General features: G+C 30.6%; 1 long non-coding RNA gene across 1 annotated transcript in view; it reads left to right on the plus strand.

The window, feature by feature from the left end:
* The window catches only part of LOC111086969, a 43925-nt gene extending 26470 nt beyond the window's left edge, over window positions 1-17455 (plus strand). The window contains exon 5 of the long non-coding RNA XR_002611687.1: window positions 16877-17455. This is a non-coding gene — a long non-coding RNA (uncharacterized LOC111086969). The remainder of the gene's footprint in view (window positions 1-16876) is intronic.
* The last annotated feature ends 1571 nt before the right edge of the window (window positions 17456-19026 follow it).

The following is a 19026-nucleotide window of genomic DNA, read 5'->3' on the forward strand; positions in this document are numbered from 1 at the left end:
GAAGGACATTGAATTGCTGGAAAGGGTTTAGAGAAGGGTTACTAGAATGGTGCCTGGGATGGAGGGGTTGTCATACAACAAGAGGTTGAAATCTCTCAAATTGTTTTCTGTTGAAAAAAGAAGAGTTAGGGGGATCTGATTGAGGTGTTTAAGATTGTAAAGGGAATTGATAGTGTTGAATTGTTATTTTTTCTTTATTTAACAATGAGAATAGTAGGACTAGGGGATAAATATAAATTTTGGCAAGGTAGGAGTCATCTTCAGCTAAGACAATTTTATTTTTCTAACAGGGTGGTTGGCTTTTGGAATGGGTTGCCTTCAGATGTAGAGGTAGTAAATTTAAGAGAGTTTAAGAAAAAGCTTGATAAGTATGTGAATGAAAAGGGCTGGGTTTAAAAAAAAAATTTTTTTTTTTAATCATTTTAATTTAGTTTTGAAGATGGAACAGCCAAGATGAACCAATAGATCCCATGTTGTCCCAAAATATTATGTTATCATATTGAGTAATTGTAAGAAAGGCTTATTTTATATGTCTTTGTTTGCCAATAGATAACTACCTTCAACAAGCAGTTTTTGTTTATAACATATATTTCTTTAAGCCCAAATGACTTCATCATTCTAATTGACATCCTGTAATATTATTTTTCTCTTTATAACCAGATATCCTGATTTAATCTTGGTTGTTGACATAAGGGTATTGGTGGTTTTGGTTGATTTTTGTGTTTGTAAAAGACATTTCTTGATATAAGATGTCTTTAAAAAGTAATGTTCATGATATTAATCTTTGCATGTGTAATTATTTTGTAGGCAGTTAATTAACTGTTATATCAAATTCAGATGTCGTATGCTATTTGGCATTGTCTTCAATGATTGAAAATGTTAATACTGAAAGTTGTTGCTCCAAAAGACATATCTTTTTATTTTTGATGTTATAATCTCAGTATTAGCTATTAAATACAGCATTGTATCTGAAATAAACTGTTCATCACTAAATAAAAGCTTTAATGTAAGAAGTTTATTTCATACCTTGCATACAGGTATGGTTTCTTTTATACATGTACACAAATTCTGGAATCATTAACATTTCAAAGAAGTTTACAGAATGTCTTCCACATGCTGTCCTTGCAAGTCCAAACAAGTTTAGATTAACAGCAGGATTAACTTGACCTTCTCATGCATTAACAGTACTATAATCACTCCCATATCTGAAATTAATAAAAGTTGAAAATCACCTATGGTTTCAGTCTTTTCAGACACCCTGTAGTTCAGTCAGATGATTAGGAAAAGTGATGATAAATATTGGTGGATTTTTGTGATAGGGGGCATTTAATAATTACCGGTTATTAAAGTTCATGCTACAGGACATTAAGTGCAGTGGTAAGTCAAAAAAACAATACATGTCCAGTCCATTTTGTAATTTCAATGACATATTCTAGAGGTATTTTGATAACAACTTGCATGTATTTTGGTGTTCATCAAATTAGTCTAGTAGCCATTAACAAGAGTGGTTTGAACATGGTGGCACTCTGTGCATACATAAAAAAAGATTGGATTAACAACCATTTTACTTCGTGCTTAAAGTAACAAGAATGGTTTAACAATCTTGTTACTTCCCATTCGTGTGTGGCTTCCATTATCCAGTCATTAACTTGAGAAACAGATCAAACATCATATGTCAGTTTTAATACAATGATGAATTTGTGGTTGATGTGTTTAGCAACTATTTAAATGATGTGTAGGTAGATTAATTATCAGATTTTTACATTTCAACTAATATTTGTAAATATGCATAGAATTGAAATTTGGGCCAGAGAATAAGTGTCTAGTTCAGTGGTATTCATTAGAAAAATAGTGAGGGCCAATTGGGATATTAGAAAATTTTGATTGGGCGAAAGTAGAATTTAAAAAATACTTATAGATTCTCTCCAATTTATTTCTTCAAAAAGTACCTCGGTACATAAAACAAAAAATAATTATAAATAATAATTACAATAAAAAATATAAATATTTTTAACTTTAAACAACAAATAATAATCTTTATCATATTTATGACTGTTACTTACATTCTCTCTTTCTCTCATTTAATTAATTACTTTATCATTATTTTTTAGTTTTTTCTCCTCTCTCTTCTGGGCCAAGGGAAAGACAAAGAGTGGGCTGCATACTAAATACCAGTAGTCTATGTTGTACGTTTCTCTGTAAAGCTCTAACCAAGTCATTATCTTGAGAGTATTGGTCAAGTAACACTGGTCAAATGATACATATATCTGCAATTAGTTGTTTTTCAGGCAAATTGCCTTTTTAATTTTTATTTTCATAGTACTTATATGGTCCATACTATTAAGAAGAGAAACTTACTTATAGTATGAATTGTGAATAAGTTTCATACATACATTAATAATAATATGAAAAATGCTCATTAATCTCTTTTATGAGAATAAGTTCATAAGTGCAGTTCATTAAGGAAATATATTTTATGATTATTTTTCTTCATGAAAATCTTATTAGGTTTCTTTTTTTTAACTATTTTAGGTAAAAACAAGTTTCAATTTTAGTTTATTTTGTTTGGAGTTTTCTTTTTTTTAGTATTAAGCAATTTTTTTTGTTTGTTTTCAAATCTCATAACTACAAATTAACTTTTGGTATTCTATCTTTTAATCAATGAAAGCTAAAACACTCCAGTGTGATAAGAAAAATATTTGTATATTTGACTGTATTATGCATGTAAGTAATGAAATTAAGAACTTCTCGAAATGTTGAACGAAAAAAGACAAGAAAGATATTTTGATTTTTTATACCACATAATTATGTAATGTCATTATGTTTTTAAACAACAAATTGTACTATGTTTTTTAAATCATTTCAGTCCAGTAATGATTACAGTTATTTGAAGCTTCTCCTAACTATCCTTGATCAAAAGCAAAGAGTAATCAGGATTAACTGTTTAGGGTTAAGGACTGTATATATTTTTAATTTTACATTATCAATCTCAATCATTACACAACATTTAGATTCATAATGTGGATAAGTTAATGATAAAATATAATTTAATCAGGTTTTCATATGTTCATCGATTTTTATATTGAGTATGCTTTCAACTTCTCTTTTCAAAATTGACATGGCGTATTAAATGTCTTATTCATTGGAAAAAATATTTTCTACTTCTTTGTATATTACATTGTGTATCTATGTTGTTTATATACCAAATGATGCAGTGGTATTTTTGTAAGCATGTTCATCATGTGCATTCACTCTTTTTTTTAAAAAAACTTGTTCATTTTACATATTTCTTAATCTGAAGATGTCTCCAAAATCAGGGCTGAAAGCTTACTTAACATATACTGAATTTGTGAAATTTAAAACTTGATGGAATTATTTTTTATTATTGCTAAGTCTTATTTAAAAATTTTTATATAGTAACCATATAATTTTCAGTGAGTTTTTGGGCCCTTGTCCTATTCCTATGCCACTGATTATAATTGTCATCAGGATTAGTGTAGGAATAATTATAAAAAATATTTAAACTTAAACTTAAGAATTAAATATGAAAGGAAGTAGATTTGCCACATTTGCAAAAAGAGTAGCCAACTGGTGTGTACTAAGGTAGCTAGATTTGTACTACAGTAAACCAGCAACATTAGTAAATAATTAAAAAATCCTAATACTTAGTTAACATTGATCACCTGTATATTTATATATGTATGTGCACATAGAAAACAACTATATAACTCAGCCAGAGTAGATCTGGTTTTTGTCCAGGCACTTTTTTTTTAAGATGTAGGCCATTTCCATTGTAAAGTATTGATTAGTTATGAATGAAATTTAGAGAAACCACTGAACAGAGAAACATTCCATAACTTTTACTTAAAAATTGTGTTTCTTTAGATGACTCTCCAAATTATCCATTTTTTAAATCCTACAGTGCGGGCATTTTTTATCTTCTTAAACTACTCATATAATACCTAAAAACTATGTTATTAATGAGGATACTTTTCTTAAAAGTCTGATCTTAGGTGTATCTAAGAATGTTATAGTTGTTGATAGTCATAACAGGTAACTATCAATGTTGAATTATAGTTTTTGACACAATTGACCTCTTATATTGACCTCTTACTATTGGTTGTGAAAGTGAGAACATTTAGTTGTGTATAACAAATTCATTTTATGTATATGTCAGAAATCACTTTTTATTATATAAAATTTTCTGATTTCAAGAAAGATATGTATGTAAGTAATCTCTTACTTTTTCTGCAATGTTTATCTTAATGTTTTATCCTTTACTATTGTAGTAACTTATTTTTTAAATATTTGTTTTTATTTTTGAAGCAAGAAACATAAGCTTGGAAGTTCACTCCATTTTGATGATGATAATATTTTATGAATTGTTTAAATGCACTTTTATTGTCATGTGAATACATCATAGTAGAAATACCTGTTCTCAGGTTGGCATTAGTCATCAAGGAAATGTTCAAATGTTTTCCTAAGATCAGATGAATGTTTATATATATGTATGTATTTTGAGTAATAGACAACCATTTGCTAAAATAAGAGGTTTATTTACAAAATCTAAATATTATCAGTAATTATATAGTCTCTGTATGGCTGAAAATAGTCTGTATGTTTGTAAACTTTACTGTTGTTTTTGTTTTCTTTTAGGTTAGGCTCATGTTTTTGTAATCATTATTTTGTGTTTTTGAATTGTTATCAATGATCTTACATCAAATTGTAAGGCAAAATATCAATAAAAACAACCCCGTACAAAAAATATCAGATAGAGTTAATCCAGGATGAATTCTTTCAGTGTACACTACAATACTGGAATTTTAGTTAGTTTCCTTAACAGTATTTTATCTTTATATTATTCTTATTATCTTAACAGTATCTTATCATTATATTATTCTTATTATCTTAACAGTATTTTCAGTGAAAACAAGAGCATATCCACCAACAACAACAAAAAATGGAATATTGAAAGTTAAGGATATGCATTATAGGCCTGTGTAATTTTGTTAGTTTTATTCAAAAGTGTTAGCAGCTACAAAACACTAATTTTCACAAAACAAGCCAACTTTCTCTATATATTTGTATGCAACCTCATGTGAAGGATTTTTATAGACCAACCTGGTATTCTGATTTTTCAGTTTGATGTATGTTGCACTTATTGTAGAGCTTTTATTGTTATTCTGTGTGTATAACATGTAATATAGTTGTAGCTTACTATAATTGATAATATTGAGTGGAGTTAGGAGAATGTATTTTGATATTCTCAAAAGGTACTTAGTTTCATACTTCTTAACTCTAATTTCAAATAGGTATGAACAAGATATACAATATTGTTATCAAGAAACTATTGATTTTGTGGTTTAAAATGTAAATGAGCATGTATGCATATTTATAATATGGCAGTAAACAGATACCTTCCTTGTCTATGTTGTGCCAAGATAGTGTACCACACGCTGGCATGTAATAAATGACCGTGTTGTATTTATCTTTTAAAACATGCATATGTGATATTAAAACTTGTTTATATATTTATTCAATTCCAAACTTTGATAAAAATGCTGTTTTCCCAAAGAATTCTAACATGTCAAACTTTTTCATTTTTATTAACTCAAAGCATTTAGAAATGTGAAATTTGTAAGAAGTTACATGTACCTGTTAATTTTTTTTTTTTTTGTTGTAAGCAAGGTTACTTTTTACAATCTTTCACTCCTTATAGCTTGTTTTACATGAGTGTGACATCTTATATCACTATGTTTTGAAGAGTAATTTTGACCAAGATATTTTTTCTAATTTTGAAACTTCCTTCAGTTTAAGTAACTTGTACAGCAAGTATATATATATATATATATTGTAGTTGACATTTTATTGACAGTGTAACTTGCATAATTGAAAAAGAACTTAATTACTGTACTTTAAATATGTGATACAGTATGTTTATAATAATATCTGAAACCAGAAGTATGTATTATGTAGGAAAGATATTTATTTTACAGACTCCAAAATGAGATGGGATAAAATTTGTCAAGAAATACTCATCTTGTTTGCAGCAACATATTAAGAACTTTCATCAAATGCTGATAGTGTGTGCCCCATCCATTTCAAAACATACTACACCAAACATAACATGAAAAGGCATTCTTAATGTGCATGTCAGTTACTCAGTAATCTGTGAGGTCTGTAACAAGCAGTTTAACTAGCCAGGGAATATCAAAATTCAAATATAAACTACTCATCACCAACTGATTGAAAGTTTTAAGATCACTGTGCTCAAAGGAAGTGCTGCAAAAAGCAACACCTTAAATATTTAGTTATCAAATGTATGAGAGGTTATAACCATTGATGTTGTGTATTTTGTGCCAAAAATCCATATTGTAAGCAAAGTTTTAAGCAGTTATTGCATTTAATTTCATTCTTTTTGTTGTATGTGGAAATCTGTATTTATAATACAAAACTGTACACACAAAGGCTTCATCAGTTCCAAAGACATTACCTTCATATTTTTTATACATATTTCGAATGGCACGAATATACATGTTTAGTTGTTGAAAGTTAAAGTTATGTATACTGAAGTGGTTTCTTTACACTGTACTTTCCAGAGCTATACCTCAATTTAAGAAGCTTGCCACAATCTATTGGCAATGTATAAACACTTTCACAGTGACATCCCTGATGTCACATGAGGCTATTCATTTTATTTTACTTTGGGATCATTTTGCATTATTTATTTACAAAAGCACATAAAGTAATAGTTTTCCTGTTCTCCTGTGAGGAAATAAACTTCTAATTTGTTTCTTACTTTATTTCTTTAATATTTTAGGCTGAGGCTATTACATTCTGTAATATAATCAGTCATACAGTTGGTTGACTCTGTTACTTTCTTTCTATAGATCTGACTCATTTGATTGCATCAGCTCACTAACGCACTTTGGTGATTGCATATTACCTGCATATGGCTGTATACACTAGCAAAGCAAAGTTAGCACATGTAATAAACATTGTGAAGATACATTCCTTTCAAAGTTATGGAACAGTCTTTTAAGTACTATGTGATGCCCTAATTATTAGGTGGGCTACATCAGTTGAAGCTATTCTCAAAATGTGTTCCATCAACCCAACAAGCTGTATTATTTTCCTTATTGTACACTTTATGATCACTGTGGGTTATCCACAGATCCCTACTAGTATTAATATATTAGCAGAAACCTTGTATATTTATTTGTTGATTAGAAAGAGTAAAAGGCAGTGTTGGGAAAAGCATGACTTCAGGTTGATGAAATAATGTATCAAGTAGGAATTAGAAAGTTGAGATAGATTTTTTTCATCTTGGAAACAAGTAAAAAAAGGAGTGAGGATCTGAAAAGTTTAATATTTTATTTCTATATCTCAGTACATAGTATTAGATGTCTTAATGTATAATTTAATACTTGGCTTAGGGTGAACCTATGATAGCTAACATAGTACAATCTCTAATGTAACTAACTCAGGCTAAACCATACAATTCTGCCTGACATTACTATGACAGAAAAATTCTATACATCAGAAATTTCCAATGCTGACTAATACCTTCATATGTCATTGCACTTGTTTTGTTAGACTTAAGAAATAGCAGGAATTTGCTTCTAGATTGTAAAAATTAACTAGGTAACAACCCCTCCAAATTTTTTACCAAGGAGCCTTTGCCCCATCAAAGGTTCACACAACAACTCCCCCAAGTTAAAAATTTTCCAAGAACAATGCATAAGGGTGTTACAATAGAATACTTATGTATATTGTATATGAAGTTTGTTTTTCATCAATTACTTTTATTTCTAAAAACATATTTGAAAAAATCTATTTGAATGCATGAACCTTTGTGTTCTGGTGTTTTTTATGAAAGATTAAAAGAATGTTAGGTGGTGCCATATAGTACAGATTGTAGTGTAATTGAACAATAGATTATCTATCAGCACAATTCTGTACATTTTCTTCCAGATATTGAAACATTTTAAAATTCCAAAATGAAAAGAATGCTAAACATTGAAGTGATTTACACTAATTCATATGTATATTTGTAAAGAATGCATACTAGTTAATTTCTATAAGTTGTGAATTTATTAACAGAACTGGGATCACATACTATTTATAAAGTGATAAAAAAACCTATAACCCAAGTGCTTTTGAAAGATCTCGGGTTATAGGGTTTTTATCATTTTGTATCAAGACTTATTGAACTAATGTGTTTTTCTGATATCATACACATATTATTTATAGTGTGGTATTTTGATTTTGAAGTGTGTAATGTAGTTTTAATCTTTTATGTAATTATTTTTTTAACCTTCTGATACCACAATGAGTACACCATGTATCTAGGTTCATAGCATAAGTGTACCACTCCATTATCAAAAAACATTTAACAATTTCTTATAATAATTATAATTCATTTATCCGCTGTAAAAGTTCTGTGGATAATACAAAATATAAGTTGGATCCAAATTTTACTCATGTTAGCCATATATATCTTATATCTTGATAATAGGCGAGCTATATACAAATATTTAAAAAAAAAATTACATTCAAACACAGTTTTAAACCAGTGAATGAATGAATACCATTTTGTACTATTTTAATCATTAGGTCTTGCACACATTTTTACTCTGTTACTTACAACAAATATAATAGAATGTGCACATTTTATGTTGTAACTGTAATTAAATATAGTCAAACCATTTTTTTTTCTTTTATGATAGAGTGGATGGTAATGTGTATCAACAGTAAGTTAGTTCATATCCTTAATGTTTCATTTATTCGCTAAGTGGATACATAGATTTTGTCTTCCAACTTTCAATGTAATAGGTACTGTAATCATTTTTGTTGTCAATCTTTGTATCATATTATATTTGATAGTTTTTAAGCATTATATTTTTGTTGGTAAAATTATAAATATTAACACATTAATAAGTGCTGAATAAAAACTGCTTCAATGTCTCATTACTCTACTCATGATTTAATATTTGTAAGTGTTTGTATTACATTTTGTGTGTGTACATGGTCCATAAATAGTGTATGTTTTTGTAAGTGTTAGTGATCACTGTATTTTTTCCACTAATATATATATATATATATATATATGATAATTATTCCATGTTGATCCTCATTAATTATGTATATGAAAAATATACATGTAAGTAGTAAATTTCACATTTCTTTGTTACAACTTTTTTCTCTTTTGAGTTGTATAGCTTATGTAGGCTTGAATTGTACATTTATTACAAATTTAATTGTTTCAGTTATTTAATGACTAGATAATATATTTTACATTTCATGGCTATGGCAGGTTTGTTACAGGTGGTTCTATGACTGTTACTTTATCTGTTCATTTATTCCAAACCCAGTTTTTCTGCCATCATCTTACCCTTACAACTCTCCTGCGGTACTTGTCCATCATGCACCTTCTTTTTGAGGAACTCCACTGACCTCCTGATGGATTTTCGGGGATATATTCTCCCTCCTTACCTCTTTGTTGGTGCAGTTGTCCTCCTCAGCTCTGTCTTCACACATGGTTTCTTTGATGATGGAATCTTCTGGGGAGGGACACTGTTTTGTCCCAGGTTCGTTTACCACCCACTTACCTTTGGGACTTGTGGATGGCTCCTTTTCTCCAACAGTCCATTTTGGGTAATATTTCTGAAACTTTGGAATCATGTGCAGAAGCTGCGAGGCAACATTCAACCCTTTTATCTTTGGTTACTCAGTTCTCTCAACCTGGGTCCTTGCAATCTCCTGTTCCTATTCCATGTCCAACATCCTCCCATCCTTTACCTGTTCCTCCCACTAGTGGTTCTACATTTCATTATGTTTATCGAAGCAGTTCTCATCATTGCCAGCGGTACTGGTGACTATCCTGTAGGTTACAGTGTAGTGAGGTCTCATTTGACAGATTTTGTTCCCCTCTTGTGGGAATTTGCTACCAATCAATTGGTTCTTCAGGTCTTGTCAGATAGACTTGTCATCCAGTTCATTTCTCCACCCCTGTTGTCTCACATACCCATATCCTTTCCATTACCTCGGAATCCTACTACCAGTCAATGTCTGTCAGAGGTGGTAGAGATTCTTCTATTACAGAGAGCTATCAAGCCTGTCAGCCATCCTTTCCCAAGCTTTTATTCCAAAGAAAACCAGGGACTGGCATCCTTTGATTGATCTGTCCCAACTCAATCAATTTCTGGATCTTCCCTGTTTTACAATGGAGTCCTTTCTCACTCTAAGGTGGTCTTTCTCGCCAGGATTGTGGATGACTATAGTAGACTTATCTATACACTCTTATTTCTCCTTGATGCAGATGCTATCTTCAGTTTGTCCATCACAAGGTTGTGTACCAGTTTCACACCTTACCCTTTGGGTTTGCTTTGGCTTTGTGTATCTTTTGTCGGGTAGTCAAAGCTTTTGCCCAACTTCTGCATGCTTTGGAGGTTGCACTTATACCACTACATGGACAACTGGCTTCTGTTAGCTCATTCCAAAATGGAATCTTCATGTCACACTCATCTCCTTCTGTCAGAAGCTGCTCAAGTGGGTTAGATTATCAAGTTGGATAAGTTTTCCTGTCCTCTACCAAATATCTTGTCCACCTGGGGGTCCTTTTCAACTCCCACCTCAATCGGGCCTAACCTTCTCCTCTTTGACTCCATTTGATGAAGCTTTCAGTTCTCCATGCCCTTGCTGCTCCCTCTCATACTGCTTGTGAGATTCAATCACTTTTTGGGATGTGGGCTTCTCTGGAAGCACTTGTCCCCTTGGTTCGAGCACATTTGCAGTCTCTTCAATGGACTCTGCATGGCCAAAGGAATCTTGCTCAGTATTACATGGATTCTCGCATTACCCTTCCTCCTTCCCTTGTTGATGATCTTTGTTGGTGGTTGAACAAGGCCCACACATTGTTGAGTGTACTGCTTCCTCCTCCTTGCCCAGATTTTCATCTCTTCACCAATATTTCCCTACATGGTTTGGGGACATGGGTCAGTCAGCAGGAGGCTTCTGGGCAATGATCTATAACCAAGCAATCTTACCATATCAACACCTTGGAGTTTCTTTTTGTACGACAAGCTTTGGATTGCTTTCTTCCTATAGACAGGAATGGCCTTTTATGATCCATTCTGACAATTCCAAAGTGGTAGCTTATATCAACCTCCAAGATGGTACCTGTTCTCGTTCCCTTTGTGATCAAATTTTGGATATACGTTTTTGGGCCCACATGCTTGGGATACTTTTACTGGCATGTCATGTTCTGGGTGCTTTCAACCTCGTGGTGGATTGTCTTTCTGGACTGGACAAAGTTTATCCAACAGAGTATTCCCTCAATCCTCAAGTGTTCCAGTGGCTATGCTTACAGTGGGGTACTCCTCAGCTGGATGCATTTGCCATTTTCTTCAATTCCAAGTTACCTTTTTTTTTTTTTTCGGCCACCAGTTCCTCATCCACAAGCCCTAGCTGTTAATTCATTCAGTCATGATTGGACCAACCAATGCCTTTATGTTTATCCTCCCATCTGTCTTCTTTCCCTGGTGGTTTCAATCATCAATGCCACTCTGTGCCAGGTTCTTCTGATTGCTCCCACATCTTCCATTTTTCCTGGTACCATTTTGTGTTTACCCCCCCCCCCTCTGCCTTTTGTTGCATTCCTTCCAGATTCGTAGACCTCCTCATCAAGTAGCCCTTCTGGATTGGGATGTCAATGTGGTTCTTCACCACCTTACTCTACATTTATAAATTTCAAGAGAAATTGAAATTGATTCCAACTGAATATTTTGAGATAAATGGTGTTATATTGAGGTCTTAAACTAACATTCATATGAGTGTTATATGTAAAAAGGAACAAACTGCTATTAAAACCCTAATGAGATTTAAATTTTGTGGGTGCTGTTTAAAAATAAACTATTTAAGTATTATTTTTCCCAATAACTCGAGCACTTTCAAAAGGTGTACCTTTCTTCATCAAGAACACATTTTGAATAAGCTTGTGTTATAGGGTTTTGTCTTTTTGGTGATTTTTTTTATCTATTCGTTTTCCTAAAATCATAAACTAATAGTTTTCAGTGACTTGCAACATAGGTAGGCATATTCCAGCTCAACAATTACATTTACTACTAGCATCATACTCACATAAATGTGTATTGGGAAAAATTTAGTCAGAATCCTTTAAAAAGTAATTCTTTAGTACTTAGCACATAACATATCTTTTCATTTAGGTATTACTTTATGTATAATTGTTACAAACAAACCCTATAATTCAAAGTTCAATTTATTTTAGGAATAGAAACAATAATGTAAACTCTGCTTGTTGTCGTAATATGTGCCACTTGAACCAGTTGGGACAGGCATCTAAAATTAATGTTCAACTTATCCTGGCATTGCAATTTCTTTTGAATTTAGTACAAGTAAGCATTTAATTATGTAAATTTCAACCACTAATCAATATTGTACTTTCAACAACAGCATGCGATATTTATATTTTTGAAAACTTGACTAAGACCAATGAATACATATCAGTTTTTAGTGGCCAGTCATTGTTGATGGAGCTGTTAAAAATTATGTCAATTATTTGAATCCTCAACATTTGTATCATGGGTAGGTTTGACTGTTATGTGCATAAAAAATAAATAACAGTTTATTATGCATTAAATTATATTTGTATATATATTTTTATTTCAAACTTATTTTCAGTTATCTTATGTCACTTCAATGCTACCTATGTGAAAGTTTTTACATATTTTTCACAGTTGTATTATGCTATCTGGCATCCTGAATTTTCATGCTTTGATCATGAACTCAAAGTTTTAATGTTGTTTTAAATCAAACTCTATCAGAACACTTTTTTCTACATATCATTATCTCAATTTCACCTGGAGTTTTTGTAGGCTGTAGAGTTTCATAAATGTTTATTTTTTTCTATTTAGTATACTTATTTCTAATGTGGTAAATTTTCACTTTCATAAGAAAAGAACCTTAAATATGTTGAGCTATGGTGTAGAATCATTTATAAAAAAAAAAAAATACTACTTGGTGTGAGGATAGAATGTTGCAATAAGCTTGCAGAACATGTCTCTGGAGGGTAAGCTTGTTCTAGCCACTACTTATTGCAAAATTACCTGCAGTTGTGAGTGATGAGACTAAGTTTTCATGAATTTCTTCTGATTATGGTTGACTAACCATGGAAGCTTATTGATTAGCAGGTTCACTTTTATTGTTTCTAAAGTTATGAGAATGTCCAACTGAAAAAATTGCTGTGTGTATTTGTCTTTCTTCTCCAATCAGCCATCATTTCTTAAGTGTATCACTTTATATTTCACTTTGTTTAATACTCTTTAATTTTCAGTAATTTATTCTTTTTACTTGTTAAATTCCAATAGGTTTATTTTATCTTTAATTGTGCATACTGACACTGTATAAATGGGAGCTTTAGCAGAATGGCAAATAAATAGCTTTTTTTTTTGTCATAAGTCTTCTCCATTTGTTGTTTAATTAATATTCCATCCACCAAAACCTTGGTTCTATTATGCACAAATACTACAATACCTCATGTGAAAGTTATGACTCGTTTTGAGATTCAAATAATTCTAGTAGCTTTTGTTATACCAGAGTTCTAGTGTTATACCAGTAAAATATCTCCTGGTACGTGAACTAGTTGCCACAGTTGAAGACACATACAAAGTTTCATGTTGTTTGTCTGTAGTTTGTATTAGTATGTTATAAGTTATTATATTGTATGTAAAGGTAAAGCTGTTTGATTAGCATTTAATTCAGGACATATCTTGTAAATTCACAAACTTTCTTTCATGCACACACTCCCCAAAATGTTGTTCGCTTCTAAAGAAATGCTTAAGAAGGGACTTACAGTAAAACTACATAGAATTCTCAAAGATTGTTTATTTATACAAACTTTTAAATATATCCTCATTTCTAGAAAGATGAGAATGGACATAGCCTAATGATTACTATGCTGGGCTGTGGATTGAAAGATCTAAGTTACAAGCATACGGTATGTGACTAAACACACTCCACATGTTCTGCTGTTGGTTGTCATGAAAAGGGACAGTTAATCCCACCATTTGATTAAGAGTACCCATGTTAAGGTGCTGCTTAATGGTTCAGCATAAATTAGGGATGGTTATGATTGAATTTTGGGAACTTTATAATAATATTTTTAATATTGTTCTAAACTGCCCACATACTACATAAGGTGACATTATTTTCATCTTAGAGAAAATTATCAAGCCTAAGAGCTTTATGGCATCATGTTTTTACCTTCATGAGAAGAAGCCAGAATCCCAAGCTCATCAGCTTATAAGGCTATTCTCCATTTAGTTTTTTCTAAGTTGTTTGATATTTACTGAGGTAGATATGACTGTTTTTGCACTGTTAAAAAATTTTTAAATAATTGTACATGAATGGTCATTTCACGTTAGGATGTTATATGATGCAAATATTTAATAATGATATGGCAACGTGAATCACACAACTAAATTCTTTTATTATGGTGAGAAATTATATTTACAGTTTCAACATTTTTAGGCAATTGGTACTAAATGGTAGCACTGGAGACAGATATTTGTTTTATATGAAGAAATTATAATAGTGTTAATATCCAAGTTTGAATGGTACAAAATGTCTAGAGATTCAAGATGTTTGTATCCTCATAAAAGAAAAGTCTTCAATGTGACCATTGAAAGAGCATTTAGGAAATCTCCAAACATCAGAAATATAGACATATCAATGAATTTGAATAAGTAGAAGCTGTATCAGCAAGCAAATGTATCAGAAAAGAAATTAAAAAAATTGATTATGTATGTGAGAATTCTCCAGATGAAATGCAATAGTAGGAAATAAAATTACTCGACTTGAATAAAAATATTTTAGGCAGAAGTGTTATTTTGATGTAGAAATTTAGACATTGAATAGAGCTTCTAAGTACTCAATCAGTGAGGGACAAATATACCTGTCTGTTCAGTTTATTACAAGCTACTAAAGCTTTAAATCAGCATTACCTTGAAAAAATAAATTACTGTAATGGCATAGATGAAAGAAAAAAAGCAACAAGATGCTTATCAAACTTGTTTTAAGAAATAAATGGCAACCACCAAGGTTATAAAAATTAAATACACTACTGTAAGCCATAGTTATATATTCCAACATTGAAACAGGACAAGAGAAGGCAAAACAAGAAATCCAAGAAGAACCTTAAGGAAATTCAAAAAGGTCCAAGCTTGTAGAATCAAGAAAAATTACGTTTTCTGAAGAAGTACAGATTGAAGGGCACAATGTTTCATTTTAAATAATGAATGCTATGTGTTTAACTTGTTAGTTTGCTTTATATCAAGAAATTACAACTTTGATGCATCAGCAAGTTTCTTTTGTAATATAATGACTTTTCTTGCTGTAGATTTAATGTTGCTTTTGTGAATTTCATTTTTGGTATATTAAAAATGGCCATGATTGTCTTTTGTAAAGTATGCTGTTTTATATTTTCTGGATTAAAATATGATTCTAAAACTGTTGTTTATGATATGAATATATTTATTTGTTAATATCAGTTGATTCCATTTATTGCGATATATTTCTATTGCTTTTTTAAAGTTTAAATGAAATAATAAAAGTAAACTATAGATGCAAGAAGTGATGGAGGTCATAGTTTTATAAATTAAAATGTAACAGTAATACTGTTCATTCAATAAATCTATTCTGTGTACAGTAGTCCAGATTGTTAAGATGTTATTATAAATTCTTTTATTTCAGACTTTCTCCTCATATTTTTGTATATTTCTGAGAAGTATTCCTAAATGATCACCCCTCAGTTACATATATATTTTAACAAACATTCACTAATTTGATTAACTATGACTTTTATCCAGTTTCAGCATTGCCTTTCATTGCTTTTTAAGAGTTTTTAAATTGATCATTTTCTTTTTTTTTTTTTTTTGCTAATTCTTGTAATGAACTCAATGCTATATTTTTAACTACTTCTTAGGCTTAACAAACAACCAACATGAAATGCTATTACATGTACATACTTATATGGAATAGAATTAATAATTATGTAACATTCTTCTCTCTGTAAGAAAAGTTTATTCATGAGTATATTTATTTTCCAGAATAACTAGAAGTTAAACTGGACCAGAACACAATGGAATGGCATTTTATCTCCTTTGTATTTTGGCCTTTAACATTCCTGTGATACTAATAGCTGTGTACCATTATTTGGTTTATTGGTAAACTGCTTCTACCAACCTAGACGTAGAATTCTCCCTTTGTCAAAGTTTCAGTTTAACTAATGAATACAGCCGTATATCTCTAACACAGTAATATTTCTACACTAAAAATTGTGAAATGTAGAATACTTACAGAAACCTTTTTTCAGAGGCTCGTTTAATTATTTTAACTTTTCATGTTTATTTTCTACGTTAATGTTTTCTTAGATTATGTAATAAATTACACTGTAATTCTATTTAGTGGATTAATTATTTTTTGTTGTATTTTTATAACAGATAAGTTTTGAATAAAGTTTATAATTGGAAAATACATTTTTTTAAAACTTTAGATTGCTTAATAATAAACATAGTTAGTGCTTGCTATTAAGCTGTCAACTTGTAAAATTGGGTATAACAGTTTATCATATTGTTCTAAGGTTATTTGATTTGTTTTTATAATGATTAAGGTGAGACTGATTTTAAAACTTCTGATATTATTCTAAGTTGCAAATATATGTAATTTTAGCACCAAACAAAACTAGTTTTAAATCAAATGTAGAATCATACTACTTTTGAGAATGATAATTTGTCAATTACTTTACTTCAGTTTTTTAGTACTTATATTTAGCACTACTGAAATTTTTTTTTTTCAGATGGAAATATATATGGACACATTCCAGAAGCAGGAAGATTTTGCAAGTGTCCTCTATGTGGAATCTATGGATTGTTGGCAAAAGTATCTTATCCAGCAAGATAGTTTCAAATTTAATCATAGAAACTGTGAAGTAGAATATATATGAAAGAAACCAAGAAAATCTAAATGATGGTCTTTGTATAGTAATAAACTGGAACATGGTCAGTTTTAATGTATCTCATGAGATGTTAGCATATTTTGATATTTTTGTGTATAGTATTTCATTCTGAATAGATTTGTGGACACATTTTACCAGTAATCATTTCTTATGGCTAACTTATTAGATTGAGCTGTAATAATACTGTATCCAATTATACATATGTGTGAAACATGTTTTTTAATAAGGAAACAGCAGATTATTAAAATTTAATTGGCTTTACAGTACAAAAATCTTAGTACTCTTTTTCACTAGCATTTTTATTTTTTCTAGATCTTACCAACTAGCTATAACACCTGAAATATACAAGTCTAAAACTGTATTAAAAATATTTATATTTATAGTATGGCAAACAATCTTTAAAGTATATGTATGTATTTATGCTGCTTATGAATTGGTATTAAATAAGTCTTATATTAAGGGATCATCTAAAAGTAGTATATTACAATTTTCACAAATTTAAAATGTTTGGAAGTTTTTTTAAGTATTTGGGTTAAATGAAATTGTTTTAAACTTTTGTGTTTTATAGTTAATTTAACTGATGTGTCACTAAAAAAAATTATCACATAATATATTGTTGTACTGGGCTCAGGGATATATTAGTATTAGTGAACAACATAGTCTGATGTCTTCCTCAGTGGCTACTATGTGTTGTGAACCATTGTATGTGACTAACATTTACTGTAATAGCATGTGGTTGTACAGTTGTACTCATATCTATGTTCATGTGATTTTTGTCTCCTAGGATGTGCCACACACATTGAAATTTATTATTGGATTTAACAATAATTTTATTGTTTTTCCAGCTGAAATGTGATTTTGTAAGAACATGCTGTGCTAAGCCTAAAGGATCAATCTGGTAGAATTTAGTAACATTTTTCTGTTCTTTAGTACATGTATTGAATGTTTGGCCTATCTTTAAGGATTTGCTTTCTGAAGTCTGCTACAATCATTGAAACTGACGAGCCCATAGCTGTACCATGGATTTGTTGCTAATATTCATTTTATTGGAATTTGGTGATATCATGACGTAGTTTTAATAGTGTACAAAAGGTCTTGTCTTTGTCCAGTCTGGCATTCATAACTTCTAAAACCAATTTGGCGAGTATGAATGTGAGCAGGTTCACAACATCATTCAATATCACTTTTTAATTTTCATTAATGGATGTCATTTGAAAAACAAATAAGATAGGGTTAAAGAAGACCAGCATATCATAAACGTTTTGAAGAATAACAAGTACCACAACCATTTTATTGAACACTAACAAATAATAAAGATGGGATTCTGAAACATATTAAAACTACTGTGATCCCTCATATTAAAGAATTGTCTAAACAAGTTTAAAGACAATTAAATAAATGTCAGAATTGTTTATTGACTTCACACAATTTAGTCATGTGTATCATAGCCCATCCGAAAGACCTTATTCAATCCCAAAAGAAAATCAGTAATGTATATAAAATTCCCTGTAAAATATCCTATTACATTTGCAATTGACAAGACAGGTCAAACAAAAAAAAGGTACTTCTGATATGATATGTAGCTTTTCCAATTCAGTACTGCCCTCTATATGTTAATTTTTTGGCTTGCTACTAGCTTTGAGGCCCCTATCTGAACTCGTTTCCACGTGATATTGCTGCATTGTTACATGCAAATGAGCAAGTGACAATCCTTCACCAATAGGAGTGTGCCACATCCTCCTAACACAGCTGACTCCCTCTATAATGATTATTCAATCATTACTTCTCAATTTGGCATCCATTTGTGTAAAGATGAGTCTTTTTCTTTTCTTTGGAGATATTGGCATTTGTTTTGAAAGTATCTACAAAAACACCAGCTCTTGTGGAAATATTAAATTTGGGTTTTTAGTTTTCAAACATTTTTGAACCTGCAAAATTTGTGGCCTTTTATTTCCATATTATGAATTCCCAAGTGATGGTAAATTCCACTT

Source organism: Limulus polyphemus, unplaced genomic scaffold, assembly GCF_000517525.1.
Source record: "Limulus polyphemus unplaced genomic scaffold, Limulus_polyphemus-2.1.2 Scaffold1594, whole genome shotgun sequence".
Lineage (NCBI taxonomy): Eukaryota > Metazoa > Arthropoda > Merostomata > Xiphosura > Limulidae > Limulus > Limulus polyphemus.